Source organism: Onychostoma macrolepis, chromosome 25 (genome assembly GCF_012432095.1).
Source record: "Onychostoma macrolepis isolate SWU-2019 chromosome 25, ASM1243209v1, whole genome shotgun sequence".
NCBI classification, from domain to species: domain Eukaryota; kingdom Metazoa; phylum Chordata; class Actinopteri; order Cypriniformes; family Cyprinidae; genus Onychostoma; species Onychostoma macrolepis.
In genome coordinates this window covers 7,966,201-7,991,839 of record NC_081179.1, presented here as the reverse complement: position 1 = coordinate 7,991,839, position 25,639 = coordinate 7,966,201, and the positions used below count along the sequence as shown (strand labels likewise).

Genomic DNA, 25,639 nt, shown 5'->3' with positions numbered 1-25,639 from the left:
TTTTTTTTTTTTGCTCAGCACTGCACTTCTTGGAATCTGTAGAGTGACAACAATGCACATTACACTTTTTTTAACAAGCTGATAAAGCAGTGTCATTAAGATGTGACCTGTTGAGTTATCCATAAACTGCCTCTAAAAATTGCAGTAAAGTTATCCGGCATTACATGGTAGAAAAGACTTTGTATTAAATTAAATGTATTCAGTAGGTAACTAACTAACACGATGTGGACAAGAGATTGCATTTCTTGGGCTAATATCCGGCACATGCACGTAGTTTTTCAATATAAGCTTCAATATAACTATGACTTTTCCCTCAATAAATTCCTAATTTGCTGCTTATTACTCGTTAGTAAAGTAGTTGTTAAGTTTAGGTATTAGGGACGTAGAATAAGGTTATGTAGAATAAGGCATTAATATGTGCTTAATTTGTACTAATAAATAGTTAATATTATTGTAATATGCATGCCAATAAGCAACTAGTTAAGAGACCCTAAAATAAAGTGTTACCACAAAGCCTATACATTTTTCATAAATGAAAATTGTATGCGTCATGCAGGGAATTCCTGGATATATGTTTGAAAAAATAATAATAAAAAAGTAAGTATGTAACTGATTTTCAACTTAAATTAAGGTACACTTAAAAAAATGGAAAATATACTGGCAATCAAATAATTTTTAGGGGCGTTTCCGTTAACCCTAAAACACAACACATTTAAAGGTGCAGTCCGTAACTTTTGTGTGTAACTTGTTAACCAGTTGACTGTTATTTTTAGTGTAGCATTTTACTATTTTTTTTCACTTAAAATGTAGAATATTTTTACAATGAATTTCAACACATGTATCGACGCCTCAGTAATAACGCAGGAATATAAGGTAAACCCTTGAGTCAGGCCTTTTAAACTCATCCTCCTATTTTTCACCCTCCTCTGCAACACATTTTTATTTTTCCTGAAGCCATTAACCACAACAAGCCCACATAAACCGAGCAGATAAAGTAACAAAAGGAACATGAAAAGAACGAGGGAGAACATGAAGTCGCCCACTTTTCATCGTAATTAGTACGACTGTAGACTGATTTTCAAACACAAACAAGCAGATTATTTCCTGATGCATTAGGCCACAAAAAGTCATAGTGACCTGCGTTTGTGGTTAAAATGCAGGCCACAGATGAGGCTAAAAATCTCCCGCTGCTTCTCTCAGGCCTCCCGGCGGCCACTGAAGCCCCACTCAGTCAAGCAGGAATCAACGGATACACAAATCTGTGCTGATACGGGCCGGCTGGCCGCCAAAGCGCTGTATATGAAAGCAGTCATAAAGTTTGTTAGTGCTGAAGCTCAGGCTGCAGCTCTGTGGGTGGAAGAGTTATGGGGGAGATTTTTTACTGTTAAAGCATGAAAACTGAGGAATTACTTCTGGATTCTGAAACTATATTGCATCAGATGTAGATGGAAAACTTTTACCTATCGCCAACTGACTGTATTGTAAAAAATGATTCATGTAGTCTGCATTTTTGTCTTGGTTTCCAGTAAAAATATCCTTCAAACATGATCAATTATTTGCTTTATCGCTTTTTATAATCACTAAATGAACATCTGAACAAAATCTTATGAGTTACAAAGATTTTGAGCTGAAAAGATATGATGACCTGTAAAGGATGCTTTTAAAATACCCTGAAAATCACTAAAATGCAAATATATTTGGGAACACTTTACAATAAGGTTTTATTTGTTAACTATATTTAATGCATTAACTAACATTAACTAACAATAAGCAATACATTGTTGCAGTATTCATTAATATTTGTTAACATTTAATAATAAAAAACAACTGTTCATTATTAGTCCATGTTAGCTCAGGTCCATTAAATAACATTAATAGATACAACTTTTGATTTTAATATGTATCAGTAAATGTTGTAATCAACATTACCTAAGAATAATAAATGCTTTAAAAGTATTTTTTGTTGTTATGTACTTTTAGGAATCGTATTGTGTTACCATATATTTTGTACATTATAATGTTATATAAAACATTAAAAAAAAAAAACAACAATCTATAATATGCGTGACTGATATTAAAAATAAGTTAAAACTTATAGACTTTTAATACATTCAAATCTGATCAACTAATGCAACAAATTATAATGCACATTTTTGTTTCGATTTCCAGAAATAATCCCTAAAACATGATAAATTATTTGCATTATAGTTCTATGTAATCAAGAAATTAAATTAACAATATCAATATGCTTTTGACTTAAAAAAAATATGTAAATGATGCTTTTAAATATAATTTAAAATCACTAAAATCAAATAAAATAGATTATATTATATAATATAAAACCTAATATGCATAACTGATAATAAAAATAATTTTTAAAAAACTAGATTTTTTAAAGAAATTCTAATGTTCAACCAACAACAACAACAACAACAACAAAAACATTTAATTAATCTGCATTTTGCCTTAATTTCCAATAAAAACATTCTTAAAAATTATTTCCTTACAGTTCTATGATAAATGAGTCAATAATGAGCCAATAATGAACCAAAAATCAATAAATGAGAATCTGAACAAGATCTTACGAGTTACTCTGATAATACAAGGCTTTTGACTTGAAAGGATGTAGTTAATATAATTGTGTGCAAGCCTATTAATATCCTGCTTAACATCTTAAATGTTTAAGCATGCACACTCGAGTCTTTCTTCCTAGGGCTGTATCTGATGACATCTACTCGCTTTACAATCCTCTTCAGAAACTTCTAGAACTGCATAATTGCGGCCGGGTGGTGATTATAGACAGAGAATGTGTAGGTAAATTGCTTAACTGAGCTGATAAGAGGAACAAAGGCGATGCATTTGGAGCTTTATTACCCTCCGCAATAATTCACTTCTGTGATTAGCTGCAGAATGAAGACTGAGCTGCGTTTTTCTTTTAAACAACAGAAGGAGAGAGTTCTCTGTACATACATGCATATTAAAAGGAGTTGCCACACTGTAAAAAGTGATAAGTTGACTCAACTTAAAAAAATTGAGGAAACACATTGCCTTAAACTTTTTAAGTAAATTATAATTTTAAAAAAATAATAATAAGATAATTGAATTGTCAAGTTCACTTAACTTTTTTTTTTTTTTTTTTTTTTTAATTATTATGTACTTAATAATTTTAAGGCAACGGGTTTCCTCAATTTTTTTAAGTTAAGTCAACTTATCACTTTTTACAGTGCAGCTATGATTATATTGGTGATGTGCTGCTTTCGGGAAGGTTAGAAAATACCAATGTTTTTCAGAATGTTTGGTATTCAATTATTAAAAATATTAAAGAATAATTTTCCAGTGAAGTCTGGAGAGTTTAATTAGATGGTTTCAGTCTAAAATGTAAAACAGGTGTTTTTCTGCAGTGTCACATTCTGTGGATAAAAATGTGTTCCTTGGCCAACAAATGAAATTAAATGAAATAATTACCAAAAGAAAAGGGGAAAAAAGAAAGAAATAATAAAATAAAGAAAAAGAAGTAAGATGTTTTTTTCTTGGCAAAAATAAAATAAAATAAACACTACTAATTAAACAAACAATAATAAATAACAAATCATAATAAAAAAGAAAACATTTGTTTAAAAACATTTCATAAAAAGAAATACAACAAATAATAAAATACAATAAAAGGGTAAAAAAAAAATGTAATGATAACATAAAAAAAAAAGAAATGTAAAAAAATGGAATTAAAAACAAGTTTAAAAGCTACTCTAACATTAAATAACCTTTGAAAAATCTTCCATTTTAGGAGAGTTTGCTTATAAGGAGAAATTACTGAGTTTAAGTGTTTGTGTTGTTGCCAATGGCTCACACTAGTTCTAATGTACATAAATGATATAAAGGTCTATTTAACATTATATAAATGCATATAATGACAATTTTCGTGGCGCCTAAAGTAGATTAGACCTCACAGATTTGCACATAACACGATTAAAGCAGGATGGATGCAATCGGATTTCTGTCTGTCTAACAAAGATACATTTCTGTGGCTGGGTGTAAATGCAACGTGCAGACATCATATATTATCCAGATATTATGAGGATATAAGGACTGGGGAGTGTAAATGAGGTCGTTTAGATGTTTCAGTGATCAGCAGAAATCTAAACTGATTGTATTTATATGGTGCTCTATTTGACTGTATTTACACAAACAATGCTCCATTCAGAGTGGATTTCCCCTTCCACTTTAAAATTGTCTACAGTTTCAAATGTGATTTGTGAAGTGTGTACACATGGGTTATGTCCAATAACTCACGCGCACACACACACACACACACACACAAGTCAAAATCATGTCTGGGAAAATAAGAAATAAGAAATGATACTTTGCTTAATTAAAACATGATTCAAATCTCATTAACATGCTAAAACATCTTAATTTAATTTCTATAATGCAGAAGAAAATGTCTACACGTGTCTAAGTCTATACTACCTTTCATTTATGCTGATTAAATAAAATTAAATAAAATTATTCTTTAGGCAGCACACCAGGATTATTTTGAGTTTAGTTTTAGCAACTAGCTGAAGTGAAATAAGTTAATGTATATACAGTATATAATTTAAAGATTATAGTTTATTTTAAAACAGTTAACTATAATAACCCTGCAGTAGACTGAGAATCTAATGAGAATAATGGGTGGAGAATAAAAGAAAATAAAGATATATATATAAAGCCCAGTTTAGGGAGTAAATTTTCAAGAACATAATGCAGTGCTAAAATCATAAAAACATCCATTATCTGTTTGAAACTCTACTTTCTTATTTTCCTTTAGATTTTAGGCAGAAACATGACCTTTTCATGATTTTCACCCATATGTAGGTCATCTCTGCGGTGGTCTATGAACACACTAGCCATGAAGACACTAATTTTAGCTGGCATAACATATGGCACAGAACATAGAGAGCTGCTAATGGATAAATTATTATCTCCAGTCCTACAAGTCTGCAAAAAAATAAATAAAAACCAAAAAACAAACCCATTAAACCAGACAAATAATGCTTCCAGAAAGATCGAGAGAAATATCGCTCTGATCGCTCTGAAAACAAGTGCTCTTCAAATAATGCGAGTCGGTATAGTTTCTGCTTGAAGACCTGATTCTGCTTGATTGCTTGTATTGTTTTCCCGCCCACAATCCATCATTGACTAAATGACATTAAGATCTACCATTTCAAATAAGAAATATATTATGATAAATATGTCACATTTATATTCAGATGAATTTGATAGTCCAATTTATTCATCGCACTCTGCCTCTGAAATCCGATGCGCTGGTTCGCTTCGCGCCAGCACCGGCGAGTGCTTTTCATTGTCTCGTGGCACGTTTGCTGGGAACGGTGTGCCAATTCGTCAATCAAGTCCATCACGACCGGGCCGCTTCAGATTTGATTGTTTTGAGTGTTTTAATGCATCTGGTGAAGAGAGAGTGACAAAACAGATTTGTGTAAATAAAGATGGAGAGTAAACGGACGTGGCAATTTTGAAATTGGGCCAGTTGCGACAGACACCAATCTTTCCTCCAGGATGGCAGCCGGGCACATCCAAAGCCTGCTTCTTATTTCCATTTCCACGCTCCTAAAATCCTGTCAGCTCCCTCACACACGCAGACAGCCCTCGCATTTCACACCGAATTTCCATCCCGGTCTCTAGAAGCGCTCGCTCGGTTCGCGCTGAGGGGGAGAGAGAGGGAGAAAGAGAGCTTATCTAATCCATATTCACTGACAGAGAATTGAAAACCTAGACATAATGAGTAAACACAGATTTTGCAAATGTCTGCAGAGGAGATGTGAACTGTGATGAATGCTTGTGGCCCTCTGTGATGCATTGGGCCTGCAAACATGAAAATGTGATGTCTCGCCCACCATTAGCTCAACAAATCGCCCGCCCGGAGTCCTCTGCCATGATTCATTCCACCTTTAAAAAAAACACTGTTGGTGCCCATGCTCTGACATGTTCAGCTGTGGCGCTCATGTGGGCGATGCAGGTTCAAGCCTGGCTCACGTTATGGGTTATACTGTAGTTCTTCATATCCATTCTTAAAATCTCCAAAAAGTACAGCACAAACAGTGTTAACTTCTGAGGTGACCTGTATAGTCCGATTCACATACAAATGACTCTTACAAAACATTTATTTTTAGTGAATCAAAATCTATAGTGTGATCAGTGTGAAAAAACACTCTTATGAACTGGCAATTTTTAGTGAATCAAAAGCTACAGTGTGATTAGTGTAGTCTGATTCATAAACAAGACTCTTATGAACTGGCTCTTTTTAGTGAATCAAAATCAACAGTGTGAGTAGTGTAGTCTGATTCATAAACAAGACTCTTATGAACTGGCTCTTTTTAGTGAAACAAAAGCTACAGTGTGATTAGTGTAGTCTGATTCATAAACAAGACTCTTATGAACTGGCTCTTTTTAGTGAATCAAAATCAACAGTGTGAGTAGTGTAGTCTGATTCATAAACAAAACACTCTTATGAATTGGTTATTTTAAGTGAATCAAAACCCATAGTGTGATCAATGTGATCTGATTCATGAACAAAACACTCTTATGAACCAGTTCTTTTTACTGAATCAAAACTTATATTGTGATCAGTGTAGTCTGATTCATGTAAATGGCCATACCCTAGGCCAATCAGGTGTGCCATGGAAAATTATCCAAACTTCATATTATTATAGAGTAGTAAGCCAGGGCGGAACCAGTAGAGCAGAGAGCCAGGGCAGAGCCGGCAGAGCAGAGTGCCAGGACGGTGCAGTGAGCCAGGGCAGCGCTGATGAAGCAGGAAGCCAGGGTGGAGCAGGTGGAGCTGAAGACCACCAGAGCAGAGCTGAGGACCACCTCGGTGAAGCAGACGGAACTGAAGACCACCAGAGCAGAGCCGAGAACCACCACGGTGGAGCGGGCGGAGCCGAAGATCACCAGGGCGGAGCAGAAGACCACCAGAGCTGAACTAAGGACCACCAGGCTGGAGCCGAAGACCACCAGGGCGGAGCAGGCAAAACTGGAATATAGATTACAGAGAGGTTAACAATGGCTTCAGCGGTCATAACAGGACTGGCAGACAGTTCAGAAGCAGCATCTTTGGCTGTAACAGGGCAAGCAGAGAGTTCAGGGACAGCCCTTTTGACCGTGGCTGGACAGTCAGAGACTTAAGAAACGACCTCCTTGGTTGGAACAGGACAGACTAAGAGTTCAGAAATGGCCTCCATAGCCGTGACAGGACATTGAGTGAATTCCGAGGCAGTCTCAGTGACAGGCAGGGCCGAGAGCTCATGAATTCATGAATTCTGGATGCTGCTTCACTTCTATGGCTGAGATGGGTATGACAGGGGATTCATTGACGGTCTCCATGACCTTGTCAGGACAGACGTAGAATTCATAAGTGGACATCCCCTGTCCTAAAAGGAGCTGACGCGAACACCCCCGCCACCTCTGGAGGTTCTGCAGTAGTATCAACAGGAGCTTCAATGGATACAGAGAGTTCAGAGATGGCACTTGCGGCTGTAACAGAGACCTCCGGAAACAGGGAGAGTTCAAACACAGTGTCGGTGGTGGGAACATAGGCGACAGGGAACACCATGAGCTCGGTAAAGAGTGCTGCTACTGTTAGAAGAGGAGGTTTCCACCTCAGAGGGAACAGGAGCGGACTCTGGATCAGACTCATAGACTAGAGCCGACTCGGGAGCGGACCCATGGACAGGAGTGAGCTCTGGAGCAAACTTGGGGCAAATGGAAATGGATTCAGGGAGTCCAGCGAATTCTGGAGCAGACTCTGGAACTTGAGTTGGCTAGGGAGCAGATTCATGAACTAAAGCCATCTTTGTACTGTTCTCAAGAGCTGAAGACCTCACTAGACTAACATCAGGGGCTGGAGCGAACACTGAACTTTGTTCCGAGGCTGAAGCAGACACAAGACTGAAATCATGAGTGGAAATAAACGTGGGGCATTGGTCATGGACTGAAATCATTTCTGAGCTAGACTCGGGAACAGAAGCACTCTCTGGGTTAGACTCGGTAACAGGGGCCCTCTCTGGGCTAGACTCGGGAACAGGGGCCCTCTCTGGGCTGGCAGCCATTTTATGAAAAGTATCTGGGATAGTAGCCATTTTAGGAAGAGGTTCTGCCTCTCCCATGGTGAAAGGAGAGCCACATAACAAAAGAGCGTAGTCATGATGTCCTTCAAACTACAGTTAAATTCCCCTCCAGGTAACAACTCATAAAAACTTATATTTAAAAACTCATAAGATGTAAATAAAAGCATGCAAGATAAACCATTACTTTATAACCCCAATATTATCAGGCAACACCATAGGCTAAAGAGAATAAATTAGTGTTCTCTAGATTTAAAAGTGTCCAACGTGGGAGAGGATCTCACGGCAACTGGAAGTGCATTCCACTGTTTAGGTGCCGCAACTGCAAAAGCTCGGTCACCCTTAGTCTTTAAACGGGACCGGGAAACAGAAAGAAGCAATTAGTTACAAGAGCAGAGATATCTTGACACAGAATATGGTTTAAGGAGATCAGCAATATACTGAGCTGCTAGCCCATGCAGAGCTTTATAAACAAACAGCAAAACCTCAAAATCGACTCTGTATTTAATTGGTAACCAAAACACAGATCTCCATCATTCACCGGTCAAAAACCTTGTTAACTCCATTTTTGATATAATGTTAAAGGGGTCATCAGATGCCCATTTTCCACAAGTTGATATGATTCTTTAGGGTCTTAAAGGGATGGTTCACCCAAAAATGAAAATTCTGTCATCATTTACTCACCCTCAAGTAGTTCTAAACCTGTATGAATGTCTTTGTTCTGCCGAACACAAAGGAAGATATTTTGAAGAAAGTTTGTAACAAGGCTGTTTTGGGGCACCATTAACTTCCATAGTAGGGAAAAAAAAAAACTATGGAAGTCAATGGTGCCCCAGAACTGGTCTGTTTCCCACATTCTTCAGAATATCTTCCTCTGTGTTCAGCAGAACAAAGACATTCATACAGGTTTGGAACTACTTGAGGATGAGTAAATGATGACAGAATTTTCATTTTTGGGTGAACTATCCCTTTAATGAAAAGTCTATAACATACTTTGTTTAAAATTTCTCAATGTTAGTGTAAAAAACACCTTTTTTACCCTGTCAAAATCAGCCCTGTTTTCAGCAAGCCATTTTTAGGCCATGTTGCTTTAAATGCTAATGACTCTGCTGACCCCGCCCCTCTCTTCCGTGGAGTGACGAGCAGACTGTAAACTTCAGCCGCGAAACTGGCTAACTAGCACATTATTAGGAAAGGCAATTTGCAAAGATTCATAAAAAACCCTTATATTTACTTCTTCTGTAGATGAAGCTGGATCACGAATGATTTGCGCGAACATAGGCGCATTTAGGCAGATCGGGATCGGCACATTCCCTTCAAAATGAAAGTAACGTTAATCCTCTGCATCTTCAGCGGCTCAGATGTCGGGAGTAACTGACGACTGCTATATTCATCATTACATCCAACAACAGAACACCTCAATTGCTTAATCGGAGACATCTTGTCTTCCCCTGCACCGGTGTCAACACAATGGCGGACTGATGACAGCTCACTCAGGGCAGGTCTCGGGTAAGATGGCCTTGTCAATCAACTATTGTGGGAGCAGCCTGTACAGAACTACGTCATTCTGACAGGAATCACAGAACAGCCTGATTTGAGAAGGGGGATTTTAAAATAGGGATTTTTTTTTAAGTGTTATAAAATGGTCATGTGCATAAAACAAACTGTGTGGGACAAGTTTATCAAAGTTTAATACTTAAGCTTATTTAGACAAACTCCTAACCCCAAGTATCAACAATAGTAATTTTGCTGCTTGCCTGAAAAAAAGCACAAAATGCTATGAGAGCTGTCCAAAACCATAGCCTTTTGATTGCGGGAAACACAGACTCGCTTTTGACTGCCGGATACATGGACTAGCTTACCTCTGGAGGCCGGAACGAGATGGATGAGAGGGCCAGTCGCACGGCATAGATCCAGACCAGAAGGTGTTAATCCACTAGGGGATGATGAGGGCCCTGAGCCTGGCCTGAGTGGCATCTGACAGCCCTCTCTCTCAGCTGCGTCGAGTGCCTTGTTTTCACACATTCTGAAATACACATCGCGCTCAGGAGTAAATGAGATTCTGCCATCTGAGAAATTACAACTGCACAGGCTGTCCAAGCGCTCCGGCAAGAGGTAGTCACGACAGAGCTTACAATCAATATTTTTTTTTTGCAAAACCACAAACTCCAGCAACGAGCAGAGAGAGAAAGAGACTGGGGAAAATGAGGCCGAATGGCTTGTTTCATTTCTGGCACTTGGGTCTGACACTCCAGAGAGAGACGTTACATCCAAAAGAAGAAAAAAAACCCATAAACAGCGCCCAGCGTATACGGCTGAAGACCTATGAATTATAGAGAGATTCGAGTGAACACCCCATTGAATTTCAAAAAACTAGGGGGAATGACACGGCTGTATCTACACTGGGATGATATGCTTGACAACAAGCAAATCCGAGATTTGCTAAAATGAATGCTGAAATGTATGAATCCCTGTAGCTTTGCTACTAAAATCCCTCTGTTCGTTCACAATACACTCTCCTGAGCCAGTTCCTGCCTCAAATACAGACAGCCTTGGACAGTCTCTGTCCAGAACGTGATCTTTTTCCACAACACTGAATTTCATTGAACTTTTACCTCAGAGCTCAGTGAAGGAAATGAAGCAATGAAAACAACTTAGGCTCATTGGAAAATGTGCCTCTCTACATTTCTTCAAAATTCTAAAATCTGACGTCACCTGTCAAAAGTTTGGTAAATTATGTTTTTTTTTTTTTGATTTTTTTTTAAGTCTTTGAAAGAAGCCTCTTAAGCATATTAGAATGATTTCTGAAGGATCATGTGACACTAAAGTCTGAAGTAACGGCTGCTGAAAATTCAGTTTTCCATCACATAAAAAAGTCCATAATAGCAAACAGGTATTTTAAATTGTAATGTTTCACAATATTACTTATTTACTGTATTTATGATCAAATAAATGATGCAGCATTGGTGAGCATATGAGACTTCTTTCATAAACATTATTAATTATTACAAACTTTTGACCTATAGTGTACCTAGGTGCAGATTTGAGCTGAAATTACCGCTAATAGCAGCAAAACCAACAACTTTTATTCCTTTTCACACAATTTATGATTACATTGGCAGATTATCGATAAAGTCTTATTTTGCGTAATTTCATTCACAACACTATATAGTTACAACCTCAAAACATATGTGAATGGCTTTTCTGATGCAGTAAACTTGCTTGGTAACTCACCTGGTGCAGTGTTACACTTGTGATGCAAATGCTGGAGTATAAGTCTCCTGAAACTCGATTTAAAAAAGCTCAAATGTCAAGGTTACCTCAGCAAATGCGCTTTTATCTCATGTTTTCTTTTGTTAACACTATCCATAGGTTTAAGGTAGAGTTAGTGTAGGTGGCACATTATTCAAAAGCGATAGAGTATAAAGCGATCAAATGCGACAGCACGACTCACTGCCATTTAATTTCTAAACTGCCACTGTACGCACCACAACCGTCAAATTAAACACTGCCAGATTCGCGTTCGTCTGTTCCAGAAAAAAACTAAACTGTGGAATGTGCTTCAAGCTCCACACATTTCACGTTACAAAACGTGCAAGAAGCAGCTTAATATAATTTGCAGTTCAGAAATTATGTTAATGCTCTAAACCTATCACTTTTGAAATTACCACCTAAAGAAATTACACTAAGGCACGTTTCTCCAATAAGCCTAGCTAAAAACGTGCAGGAAATTTCCTTCTCAGCTCCAATTATTTTATTTTATCTTTTTGTGAACACTTAGTTAAAACTTAGTCAAGAAAAATTAGACTAGTTCAGCAGGAGACGTTTAATCCTTACTAAATGCACAAAGCCAACAGCCAAGCAGGTTGTTGAACTGTAAAGTTTATTAAATTAATAACCACTTTTTGTTGTATAAATCACCTATATTGAAGTCATATCCATTAAAGATTTATGTAGCTGTCTTATGATTATTTTGAAAAGCCTTTCAGTGTGAATAAAAGTATTCATGTGATTAATCCTGGCATAAATTTTTCTTCAGTAAAAAAACTAAAAAAAGATTTGCATACAGGTCTAGGTCATTGCTGAATACATCAAATATTTTATCAAACAGCATTCAGGTCCTAAAATACTCATCAAAACACATTTTCTTTGATGGTGATACAAAGCTGATAGCATAAAACGCCACATCATTTTGTTACTAATTCTGAGTTAATTACAGCTTCTATCCAGTCATCCAAAAAAAGTTAAAATAATCTTCTACAGTAGCATCATTCCAGATTGGGCAAGAGAGCAGAGAAAAAACACTGTCTGACTTCATATAATCGCTCAAAAGATAAAAGAGCAACAGATCTGAAGCAGCTAGCGCTTGTGCTAAAGGCAAAACACTTTGATCAGTTCAGTGTAAGCAAAACGACAATAACTGCTTGTGTCCTTTTTGCAATTGTGTTGATAATATGCAAGAAGTAAATGGTGTTGTGGAGTCACATTTTGTTGTTGCTTTAGATTGTGGCAGCCTCAAGCATTGGTGTTGACGCTAGTTTAGCGTGGAAGCTAATTCTGTTTAACGGTGAATGGAAAGATCTGTAGGTCTCTGAAGATGCAATGATGCAAGTCTATAAAGACAGAACTGTTTTTTCCCCAACATCAAGTTGAATTGGTAATGAAACCATTTAAACTGCTTAAACTAGTGCTTGAAAGACTCACTTGCTATATTATGATGATTGTTACAGTAAAGTATGCTAGAAACATTAGAGAAACAAACAGGAAGAGGAGCAAAGAGTTTTTTTGTTTTGTTTTTTTTCGCATGAGGGAGTTGTCGTGGCACTGTTTTCATTATCTGTAAAGTCTTATTACTGTCTACCATTGTTGTTTTCTGAGGTCTGGCAAGCACCATCCAATTTTGACTGACCGTCTGATGTATACTGCACACAAAAAGAACAAGAGCTGTCTGAAACAGTATTCAGCACTGTTAACTAGATATCCACAAGCACAGATGCTCATTCTGCTTTGGTTTCTGTGCTATTTTTTTATGTACACAAACCAACAAAATAAATAAATAAATTCAACTCATAAGAGACATTTGTTGGAGAATAAGATTTCACTGCTAGTGCTTTATGTTTCTGATTTACTTCAAAGAACTGGCTCATAAAGAGTCACTTGTTCATGAATCAGACTACACTCCATGCACTGTATGTTTCTGATTCATTCACTACAGAACTAGTTCATAAGAGTCATTTGTTTGAGAATCAGACAACACTAGTTGCTCTGTATGTTTTTGATTCAGAAAGAATCAGATTGCACTGTTCACACTTTATGATAATTCTAATTCATTTACTGCAAAGAACCAGATTATAAAAGTCATGTGTTTGAAAATCAGACTTCACTGTTCATGATGTACAGTATGTGAAAAATAAATACAAATAAAATAAAAAGATTTAGACTTCATTGTTCACACTGTACTGTATGTTTTTGATTCACAAAGAAAAAAAAACTCAGAAAGAGGATTTTGTTTGAGAATCAGACACTGGTTGCACTGTACTGTATGTCTCTGATTCATTCCAACCCATTCTCACTCCCAAGGCGTCAAAAACTGAAGCATGGTCAAACTCCTTTCGCGTCACTATGAAGACGCCAAAGGTGCCCCTAGGCGTCATTATATGACAAAATAGGATCTCCATTGCTTTCAGTTACTTGCTTTATGCGTCAGGTCAAGACGCTTATGGAAAATGACAACACGTTATCCTCCGTTGTTTTCAGTTGTTTGTCTTAGTTTAATGGTTTGCATGCATTTGTAAAAAATTTATAAATCATTTTATATACATTTATACTTTTATTGGAGCACCTAACCCACCCCTACCCTAAACCTACCCACTTCTGAACAGCATAAAACACGTAACAGGCAAATATAAGTGCAGTCACAGGTATTTATTGCAAAAACTGACCATAAACAAGCAGTATAAAAGCATTACAAACAAGTCATGTTGCATTCCAAGTCTTCTGAAGCCATACGAAGTCTTTGTGAGAAGAAGAGAGCAAAACAAGGTTTTAATCGCTGAAAATGATCCCGCTCTTGTTAACGCGCTCGCATCTCATTCAAAAGATACACCAGTCCCGTAGCATGACGCAATTGGTCACGAGACACAAAAGAGCCAATAGCCTGTCAGAACAGCATGACGCAATCGGTCACGAGACACACAAGAACCAATAGTATTTCACAACCAAGGCTGACGTAAGGCTTCTTCTGGCGGCATTTTTTGAATTCGCTCACAGACTGCAGCACACAGGCTGAGCTTAACGGCGGACGGAGACGGCAATCGCGTTTATTCCTCTCACAAATCAAATGTTTTGCCTCGGAAGACTTGGAATATTCATATTTTTTAAATAAATTATGACGGTAGTTGTATCTGCCTGTTATATCTTGTGTTTTATTGACAAATGGTAGGTTTAGGGGCAGGGGTTGGGTTATGTGCTCACAAATGTGTAAATATTGTAATATAAATAAAACTGTTGTGGCTGTTTACATTGAAAAATCACACCCCAACATATATGCAATAATGGCAATGTTATTACCCAATATATAATTTAATTATGACGATAAAATTCCCATTTTGGCGTCGGCATATTGACGCTAAGGGTTTCCTATTTAAAGCAACGGAGGACCCTGCAAGTCGAAAAATGACGCTAAGGGGTACCTTGAGCGTCAAAAAGCGACGCCAAGTGGTCCTGACCAAGCTTCAATATGTGACGAGTTGGGTGTGAGAATGGGTTGTTCATTCACACATTCACAGCTGATAAAAAGGCATTTGTTCGAAAATCAGACTACACAGGCTGCACTGTACAATCTGTTTCTGATTCATAAGAGTCATTTGTTTTTAATCAGACTCGCCAAAATGATAAGTTGTTTAAGTTGTACAGGTAAAGGATAAATGGATGGAAAGCAAGACATTGAAAACATCTGACACAGTGTGCCACTCACTATTATTTGAATACATTTTTCACAGTAGCATCTATTATGATAGTATAATCAATTTCAGAAAAGCCCCCCCCCCTCCCCCGAATCAACTATGATTGATCCATTTAAATGTCAGTCAGATGCTCTCTTTCTCTCTAATTGAGCAGTTCTTGGCCCGAAGAAAATGCAGTCTAAATCAGATTTATGCCATTGGTCAAAAGTCTGGCAACACAAGACAAGACTCCAGAGACACCTGTAAACTACATTGGAGGGAATGTAGATGATTTTGCTTTAGAAAAACTCATAGAGGCCGAGTTATTACTTTATACCTTATCACAGGACCATGAGGTGTGACTGGAGCAAACCTGTTTCTCTCTCTAGACTCTCCTGTTCTCTTCTTCAGTAATAACTCAGCATTTCGTTCCTCACCGTTCTTGCATGAAATTGGCTATTAAGTGATTTTCTAGGATGGACAGCACTTGTGACACTTACAACTGAAATTGCATTGGCAATATCGGTCGCTAGATGTACAGGCAAACAGTACGCCGTCTTCTCAGAGTGAGCGTTTGTGGTTTTTGCGGATGTTCACAAACAGGACAAGCATCAAAACTACATTCACAAGATCTGCAGACAATGTTTCACAACATGAAAAATATGTCTGAGTTTCACCACAATGACTCTAACTGAATGTTTGATAGTGTCCTAACAACTAGGTGATTCAAAATGGGAAGACAATGAAATTCACACATTACACACAGACACAGCATGACTTCAAAAAGAGATCCATCTTCCATTAAAGTATTTTCATACACAATTGCACCTGTAAAAGCAGGATCCTATAATAGCAAGGCTAAATGAATAATGAATTGAATACACACATGCACAATTGAACAAATCTGGGTCTCTGTGAAAAAAAGCACTTCAGAGAAGCACTTCAGAGAAAGTACAGGTGCTGGTCATATAATTAGAATATCATCAAAAAGTTGATTTATTTCACTAATTCCATTCAAAAAGTGAAACTTGTATATTATATTCATTCATTACACACAGACTGATATATTTCAAATGTTTATTTATTTTAATTTTGATGATTAGAGCTTACAGCTCATGAAAGTCAAAAATCTGTATCTCAAAATATTAGAATATTTACATTTGAGTTTGAATAAATGACCATCCCTACAGTATAAATTCTGGGTATCTCTTGTTCTTTGAAACCACAATAACGGGGAAGACTGCTGACTTGGTAATGATCCAGAAGACGAACATTGACACCCTCCACAAAGAGGGTAAGTCACAGAAGGTCATTACTGAAAGTTGTGGCTGTTTACAGAGTGCTGTATCAAAGCATATTAAATGCAAAGTTGACTGGAAGGAAGAATTTGGGTAGGAAAAGGTGCACAAGCAACAGGGATGACCGCAAGCTTGAGAATACAGTCAAGCAAAGCCGATTCAAACACTTGGGAGAGCTTCACAAGGAGAGAACTGAAGCTGGAGTCAGTGCATCAAGAGTCACCACGCTCAGACGTCTTCAGGAAAAGGGCTACCAAGCCCTTCTGAACCAGAGACAACGTCAGAAGCATCTTACCTGCGCTGTGGAGAAAAAGAACTGGACTGTTGCTCAGTGGTCCAAAGTCCTCTTTTCAGATGAAAGTAAATTTTACATTTCATTTGGAAATCAAGGTCCCAGAGTCTGAAGGAAGAGTGGAGAGGCACAGAATCCATGTTGCTTGAAGTTCAGTGTGAAGTTTCCACAGTCAGTGATGATTTGGGCTGCCATGTCATCTGCTGGTGTTGGTCCACTGTGTTTTCTGAAGTCCACAGTCAACGCAGCCATCTACCAGGAAATTTTAGAGCACTTCATGCTTCCTTCTGTTGACAAGCTTTATGGAGATGCTGATTTCATTTTCCAGCAGGACTTGGCACCTGCCCACACTGCCAAAGGTACCAAAAGCTGGTTCAATGACCATAGTGTTACTGTGCTTGATTGGCCAGCAAACTCGCCTGACCTGAACCCCATAGAGAATCTATTGGGTATTGTCAAGAGGAAGATGAGAGACACCAGACCCAACAATGCAGAAGAGCTGAAGGCCACTATCAGAGCAACCTGGGCTCTCATAACACCTGAGCAGTGCCACAGACTGATCGACTCCATGCCACGCCGCATTGCTGCAGTAATTCAGGCAAAAGGACCCCCAACTAAGTATTGAGTGCTGTACATGCTCATACTTTTCATTTTCATACTTTTCAGTTGGCCAAGATTTCTAAAAATCCTTTCTTTGTATTGGTCTTAAGTAATATTCTAATTTTTTGAGATACTGATTTTTGACTTTCATGAGCTGTAAGCTCTAATCATCAAAATTAAAAGAAATAAACATTTGAAATATATCAGTCTGTGTGTAATGAATGAATATAATATACAAGTTTCACTTTTTGAATGGAATTAGTGAAATAAATAAACTTTTTGATGATATTCTAATTATATGACCAGCAGCTGTATGTGTGAAGAAAAGCACTTCGGAGAAATGTAGCTGTAATTTCCGAAAAGAAAGTTAGCGAGTAGCTAGCTAAACTGCCATGCCACTCCAAAGAAGTTAGCTACATTACACGTAGCAAACAAAGCTAACAAGAATGTACATCAAAGCTATTAAAAAAATAAAAACATGAAATCCTTTTTTTGTGGTTTTTCTGTTTTAGCTTTAAGCCTACTCATATGCTAGTTTATGCCTAAACGTTGGCCAGATACCTACGCATTTAAAAGTCAAACATTGTCTAGATTAGAAGATAGTTGTGCTGTTTTTGATTCATTCAAGTGACTCAAATGATTAATTTGAAGATTCATTCAGTTAGCGTTTCTTCAGATTGCACATTTACATTTACATTTATGCATTTAGCAGACGCTTTTATCCAAAGCGACTTACATTGCATTCAAGTTACAGTTTTTACATTTTATCAGCTCTTGCTTTCCCTGGGAATCGAACCCATGATCTTAGCGTTGCTAGCGCCATGCTCTACTATTTGAGCTACTATTTATGCCAGTAGGTGGCGACAAATATACATCTTTTATGACTCATTAGGAACATTTGTGTGTCCTAAAATCTACTGAGTGTTTTCTTTCACATAACAAACAAGGCAAGTCTTTTTAAAGTGTTTTTAAGGGTCAGACGGCCAAAAACTAAGCAATTCTATTGCAGGAATAATCATATTTGTCCGTCTGATCGTCATGGGAATCCATGAAAGTAGTCCATCGCTATCCAATGAAGTCCCATGTGATGACAGTATATAGAGAGTTCGGAGATGACAGCAATATGGTTTAAAATCCCTCACTGAAGATTTGAAGGCACAGCCAAGGCACGTACAGAGAGGAGAAGAGTTCCTTTCACTTTGATTTACTTGGGCCCATCACTTATCCTCACATTCCAATTAACACAGACCCGGGCGGGCCACGACCCCACCTCAATCCAGTTAATGCAATCCAATCGCGGGGCCCGACCCATGTCGCCTCCGGAGCCAGCTGTTCACAGCCGAGATGCGGGCATGTCAGAGTCGGATATGAATGTCACGTACGTCAACTGGAAAATGATGAGGCGGACACACACTGTGCATCTAAACCTAAAACCTGTTCTATGAAAAATGTATTATATCTCATCTAATAAAATGTTATATTATGAAATATATACTATATTTTGTATATTATATAACAAACAGTATAATCAGTAATAATTATATAAAAATATAAGTCCATAGTCATTGTCTTTTAAAGGGATAGCTCACCCAAATATTTAAATTTTGTCATCATTTATATAATTTATTCTGTTTGAGTCAGGTAAGACCATCTTTTTCTTTGCAACTCAGAAATAAAATTAAAATAAAAGTAAATGAAAAATTGAATATATTATTAAATTATTTTATGTAAATATCTCATAAAATATTATATTATAAAAGGTATGGCCTTTTTTTTCCCAATGTAAAATGAATTAAAATAAACTAAATAAAATATTGATATATAATATACAATATAAACTACAGAGATCTATTCCTTTATCAGACCCAGACGTTCAAAAGAAAGAGTGGAAAACAAGAAGCTGAGTATGAAAGAGGGATGGAAATGGAGAGTTGATCAGATTATGGGGCTGAACTCGCGTGTGGTTCCTCTGTTTGACCTCGCTCAGTTGACGACCTCTTCCTGATTAAAGCGACGACTGCAGTCTTCAGCAAGAGCCGCCGTGTCACCTTGTGCTGTAATTAACATTATCAGTCCTTTCATTTGCGTCCATTACAGTGACATATCTACGTGTGAGCAATTCAATGACATGGCCGTGCGTGTGCATTTTTTAAATTGGTTTTAATATAATACTATTTTCAAACGTACTTCACAGCAAATTTACTCATAATTTGCATAGTGCATTTATTTTTAACTTTTTAAGTATGGATACATTTTATTTCTTTTTTATATATTTTAGTTATTTTCCAGCCAGAACTTCTGCAGATTTGAAGGCTTTTCTCTTACATAAGTAAAAACAGTTGAACACTTTTTGTATCGAAAAACAGCACTATTCCCAAAACATCTTCCATCGTGTTCCAAAGAACAAAGTTTGTTTTAAAGAATTCCAAAACAACCATCTGGTCAGGTAAATTGGACAATGGCTGAAACACATTCTTATTCAGCAGAAAACTAAATGAAATAATTTTCACAGGAGCAAAGCAAGTGTCGCAATTTGTGTGTTCCAGTCAAGCCACAAAGTAGAGTGATGAGATTCTTCTTTTTCTCAATGTTTGTGAGAATATGTGGATGTTAATGTTGTTCTGTAAGCGCAGCTGTAACTATAGCGCAGGTTGTATAAATTCCCCTGGTTGGCATGTCTGCACCGAATGTTCTCTATAAAGATTGTTTTCCACCTTCTCTCTTTGTTTGCACTGTCTGGGTGTTGTCATAGCAGGTGTGTGTTTAATGTATTTTTCAGTGGCCATACGACTGTGATTAGCATAGCACAGCTAATTAAATCTCCGAGTAGGTCTTAATCCAGGAATGGCGTGATGTTCTTTTGTTCCCTTGTGAAAATATATGAAACATGCCTCATTCTTACTCAGCTCAAAACAACAATTTTGTTATGTTAGTTTAGTTGTTGTTATTCCATAACCGCAATATATATTCCATTATATATATATATATACATATACAGTGCCGTGAAAAGGTTTTTGTCCCCTTCCTGTTTTTAACATTTTTTGCATAATTGTCACACTTAAAAGATTCAGATCATCAAACAAATGTTAATATTACACAAAGATAATGCAAATAAATACAAAATGCAGTTTTTAAATGATGATTTGATTTATTAAGGGGAAAAAGCTGTCCAAACCTACCTGGCCCTACGTGAAAAAAAATAATTGCCCCCTCCTGTTAAATCATGAAAGAACTGTGATTAACCACATTATTTTAGAAAGCTGAGTTAAATTTCACTAGCCAAACCCAAGCCTGATTACTGCCAGACTTGTTGAATCAAGAAATCACTTAAATAGAACCTGTCTGACAAAGTGAAGCATGCTTAAAGAGCAACACGTCATGCCCGTGATCTAAAGAAATTCAAGAACAGATGAGAAACAAAATAGTTGACGTATCTGTCTGGAGAGGTTTATAAAGCCTTTTCTAAGACTTTGGGACTCCAGCGAACGATAGTCAGAGCCATTGTTATCCACAAATGGAGAAAACTTGGAACAGTAGTGAACCTTCCCAGGAGTGGCCGGCCTACCAAAATTACTCGTAAGAGTGCAATGACGACTCATCCAGGAGGTCATAAAAGATCCCAGAACAACATCTAAAGAGCTGCAGGCCTCACTTGCCTCAATTAAGGTCAGTGTTCATGATTCAACAATGAGAAAGAGACTGGGCAAAAACAGCATCCATGGGAGAGTTCCAAGGCAAAAGCCACTGCTGACCTAAAAGAACACAAAGGCTCGTTTCACATTTGCCAAAAAATATCTTGATTATCCCCAAGACTTTTGGGCAAATATTCTGTGGACTGATGAGACAAAAGTTTAACTTTTTGGAAGGTGTGTGTCCCGTTACATCTGACATGAAACCAACACAGCATTTCATAAAAAGAACATCATACCAACAGTCAAACATTTTGGTGGTGGTGTGATGGTCTGGGGCTTCTTTGCATCTTCAGAACCTGGATGACTTGCCATAATTGATGGAACCATGAATTCTGCTCTCTATCAGAAAATCCTGAAGGAGAATGTCCGGCCGTCAGTTTGTAACCTCAAGCTCAAGCGCACTTGGGTTCTGCAGGAGGACAATGATCCCAAACACACCAACAAGTCCACCTCTGAATGGCTCAAGAAAAACTAAATTAAGGTTTTGGAGTGGCCAAGTCAAAGTCCGGACTTAAATCCGATTGAGATGCTGTGGCATGACTTTAAACAGTCCTTTCATGCTTGAAAACCTCCAATGTGGCTGAATTAAAACAATTCTGCAAAGAAGAGTGGGCCAAAATTCCTCCACAGCGTGAAAGACTCGTTGCCAGTTATCGCAAACGCTTGATGGCAGTTGTTGCTGCAAAGGGTGGCACAAGTTGCACAACCAGTTATTAGATTTAGGGGGCAATTACTTTTTCATGTAGCGTCTATCTATAAGCTTATAAGGGCTAAATGTATTTTATGAAATACATTTAGAATTTTACATTTACATTTAAAAATTTTCACACCACTGTGCATACAGTATATATATATATATATATATATATATATAAAACAAAAAATCCAAAAGATCAGTATTTATTTTAAATAAGTCTGTTTTGTATCTTTATAAATGTCTTCACTGTAACTTTTGACCAATTCAATGCATCCTTGCTGAATACAATTATTAATTTCTTTAAAAAAAAAAAAAAAAAAAACACTTTAATTACAGACTTTAAACTTTTGAACATGCATACAAACACAGACATTTAGAATAGTTTAATTTTTAAATGATTTAATTTGAGTAACTATTCAGCTTATATCTGAATATATATATACATGTACAGTAATATTATTGTGCCACTATTGTTACTTATCATGTATATTGTTCTCCTAATGCTGTATATGACTAAAAAACTGAGAAAATGAGCCTGGAATCACCTTAATACACAAAGGAGGATGCACACAGAGGAAAAACGTGTGAAAAATTCAGCTGTAATGTATAGTTAATGAAATCTTGGCTGCGATTCACTGCCGATGGCCAGGAAAGTCAGAGCTGTGTGTTCTTGTGTCAGACTGTTGACTCTAAAGACCTCTGTATCCTCAGGCCACAGTGCCGATTTTTGACACCGGCGTGGATGACCCTTTCCGGCTGACAGAGACTTTGACAATCTGTATTGACAAGTCAGCCACACTGGCATAAAACCAGGATGAAACGCTACGCGGCCGTTGCCTGCTGGCGTGGAGCTCGGGCAACAGCGGGTGCGAGGGGAAAGAGAAAAGAAAACATATACATATTCATTCCTTTTTGAAGAACGCACATAAAGAAACACATACACACACACACAAACACGCAAGTATGGAGTGTATTTGAGTACCTCAGAGGAACGGGTGGATGATTTTGCAACAGTGAGCAAACATAGCCAGAGGATTGCATTAATATTTAAAGTTATTTAATAAAATGTCCTCTCACGCGGTTGGAGGAGGACACTTGGACCGGATCTGCGCTATTCGAGACCCCCTGTCCTCTCCACCCACACTAAACATGTCCAGGAATGACTGATGGGAGTTATCTGTGTTGGGCAAGCGTTTAAAATATGAATTTTTCACTAGCAGCCTTGGGAGGAGATGGGACGCACAGTGAGGGTATCATTAAAACGTATAAATAACGTCACATGGAAAAAGACGAGCACCTTCGCTCAATCACGCTAACGGTCTGCTGGTATCGCAGCTATCTTCAAGGCTCATTGCCCAGGGTGCACAGTGTGAGCCGATGAAGACTATTGCAAAGATTGAGAAGCGTGCGGACAGCGTATGTCCTAAAGACACAATCCTTTTCCTTATGTAACGCTCCCGGGAGCATAACTCATTTAAGGGTACAAGGTCTGAAACATTAATTCTGATCATCGTACAGTGATTTCACAGCGAAAGCGAAAGGCAACTGGCGTGGGAACAAGTCCAAAGAATCAAACTTTTTTAAAACTTTGAGGGCCAGTGGAAAGCAGTGATTCAACAAGTTGTTTTTTTGTGAAGGTTCTTGTCAATTTCATCTGAAAAACATGGCTGCAGCTACACAAGGACGTACAAATGCTGCCCTATGGATCCTGAAGACTAAAATGAATTTTTGCACCAATATATTTCAGTCTTAACCTTTAAAAACACGCACACTAACTCATACTCATTCAAACTCGCTTTCAAGAGGTTAAATGATAAGCTAACGGTGACATTTACTATCATCACACAAATAGGCCTCTCATATACATATGTGAAAAACAGACTTTTTTTTTCTAAACATGAATTCTTAAATATTTAATCTTAAAAGAGATATACAAATAAATAATGGATGTGTGTATACAATTGTATTATTGTTTTTTTTAATATTCATTCAATTTAAAAATATATTTTTGAGTAGTTTTATATTTAAATGATTTAATTTTAATAATTTTAGCTTATCTACTTACATAAATTACTTTTTACACACACACACACACACACACATATATATATATATATATATATATATATATATATATACATATATACACACACACACACATATATATATATATATATATATATATATATATATATATATAGTATATATATACCTTACCTACATCTTAAATTTTTAATTATGTATTTATGTGTGCATTAATTATGTTAATTATATCTATCTATCTGTAATGAACGAAACAAGTGAATGATGTAATTATAAATAAATATGCAATCAAATATTCAATAGATCTCTCTCACACACACACACACACACACACACATTTATCTGATTCAATATTTAAAATACATATGAGATCTGACTGAATATTTAGAATCATATCAATATTTATTTGAAAAATAATTTTGCCAAACTGGAAAAGGCACTGATTTCACAGAGTGACCCAACTGTTTTTGCAGCTGGAAGGGCCAATCACGTTTGTCCGGTACTGCAGCCACTCCATCTGCTGCACCCATAATGCAATTCTCCTCTAATTTCCTAATGTTCCTCTAATGACCGCACCGGGTGCAGGAAGGCTAATAGAAGGGTCGTTTGTACTAGCCCATCCTGGCGACAGAGTTTAATAAGAACCAGAGAATGCAAACTCCATTATAAATTCACCAGACAAGAATATTCTATTACAAGAGGGAAGGCCATGAAATGCTCATTACGGAGGTAAATATGCCACGCAGGTTCGTGCTTAGCCTTGAGCAGCATGAGGTCACGGTTAGCGCCGCACAACCAAAGAGTCGCCATTATGAGGAACAGAATAAGAAAGCTGCTTTGTGCAACTGAGATGCTTCAGTATGTAAAAATGTGAACGTAAGTTGTGAGCAAAAAAATAACTTCATTTTTCACGCTGTGTTGACTATTAATATTTATACTGTTTAGCATAAATAGCTCTTACCACTCACTTTTTTAAAGCATATCAGCAGTACATTCATTAGCAAAAGAGCGAGTCATACTTTCTGAAGATGTTTTCATCCCTGATTCGCAGCTCTTTTCAGTCGCTCTTCAAAAGAGGGGTTTCCTTTAGATATGCTTATGTATGCTGGATTTTAGATCATTGGCATAAAGCCCTGGCACAGAGCAGAGAAAGCCCCACTAGAATCTTTTCATTTTATACGTGTATAAACTCAGCAGACCAATACACTTCATAGACATAAACACAGGAAAAAAATAGGCCTGGAAAAGCTGTGCATGCACTTTTACAGAAAAATAGAAAGACCTATAAGACCTTAAGAGATTTGTTTAGCTAAAAATGAAAATTTGCTTAAAAAAATGTACTCACCCTCAGACCATCCAAGATGTAGATGAGTTTGTTTCTTCATCGAAACAGATTTGGAGAAATTTATCATTACATCACTTGCTCTCCAATGTATCCTCTGTAGTGAATGGGTGCCGTCAGAATGAGAGTCCGAACAGCTGATAAAAACATCAAAGTAATCCATCAATTAACATCTTGTGAAGCGAAAAGCTGCATGTTTGTAAGAAACAAATCCATCATTAAGGCATTTTTAACTTTAAAAGTCATTTCTGGACTAAATACCAGTCCATAATCCATTTTTTGAACATGTTTTTATATGTATATTTCATAACTTCTTCTCTCAAGTATTTAAAATAAAATAAAAACAGTACAAATTATTTAAAGTGATCCTGAGTTATTCTTGAGAAACCCCCCATTTATAAATGACATTTAAAAAGTACTAAATTAACTGTAAGTGAGGTGTAGTCCTGTCAAACTGACACTGTTATATTTCCTCCAGAATTATGAGAACAGTACCTGAACAAAAGAGCAGAAACATGAACTCTCCAGAGCAGCCGAACTCCTGCAGCGAGCCAAAACCAAACAGCAGGCGCCTTTTCAGGTTCCTTTTAGGTTTCACAAAGCATTCT

General features: G+C 37.1%; 1 long non-coding RNA gene across 2 annotated transcripts; it reads right to left on the bottom strand.

Annotated features, from left to right (window-relative positions):
- Positions 1-25,639, bottom strand: LOC131534706 (uncharacterized). Of its 2 annotated transcripts, none has more exons than XR_009269421.1 (3): positions 25,527-25,639; positions 25,035-25,168; positions 1-36 (listed from the first exon to the last, which is right to left on the bottom strand). It is a non-coding gene; the product is annotated as an uncharacterized LOC131534706 (long non-coding RNA). The 2 variants fall into 2 exon arrangements; XR_009269420.1 differs by lacking the exon at positions 1-36 and adding an exon at positions 10,073-10,149.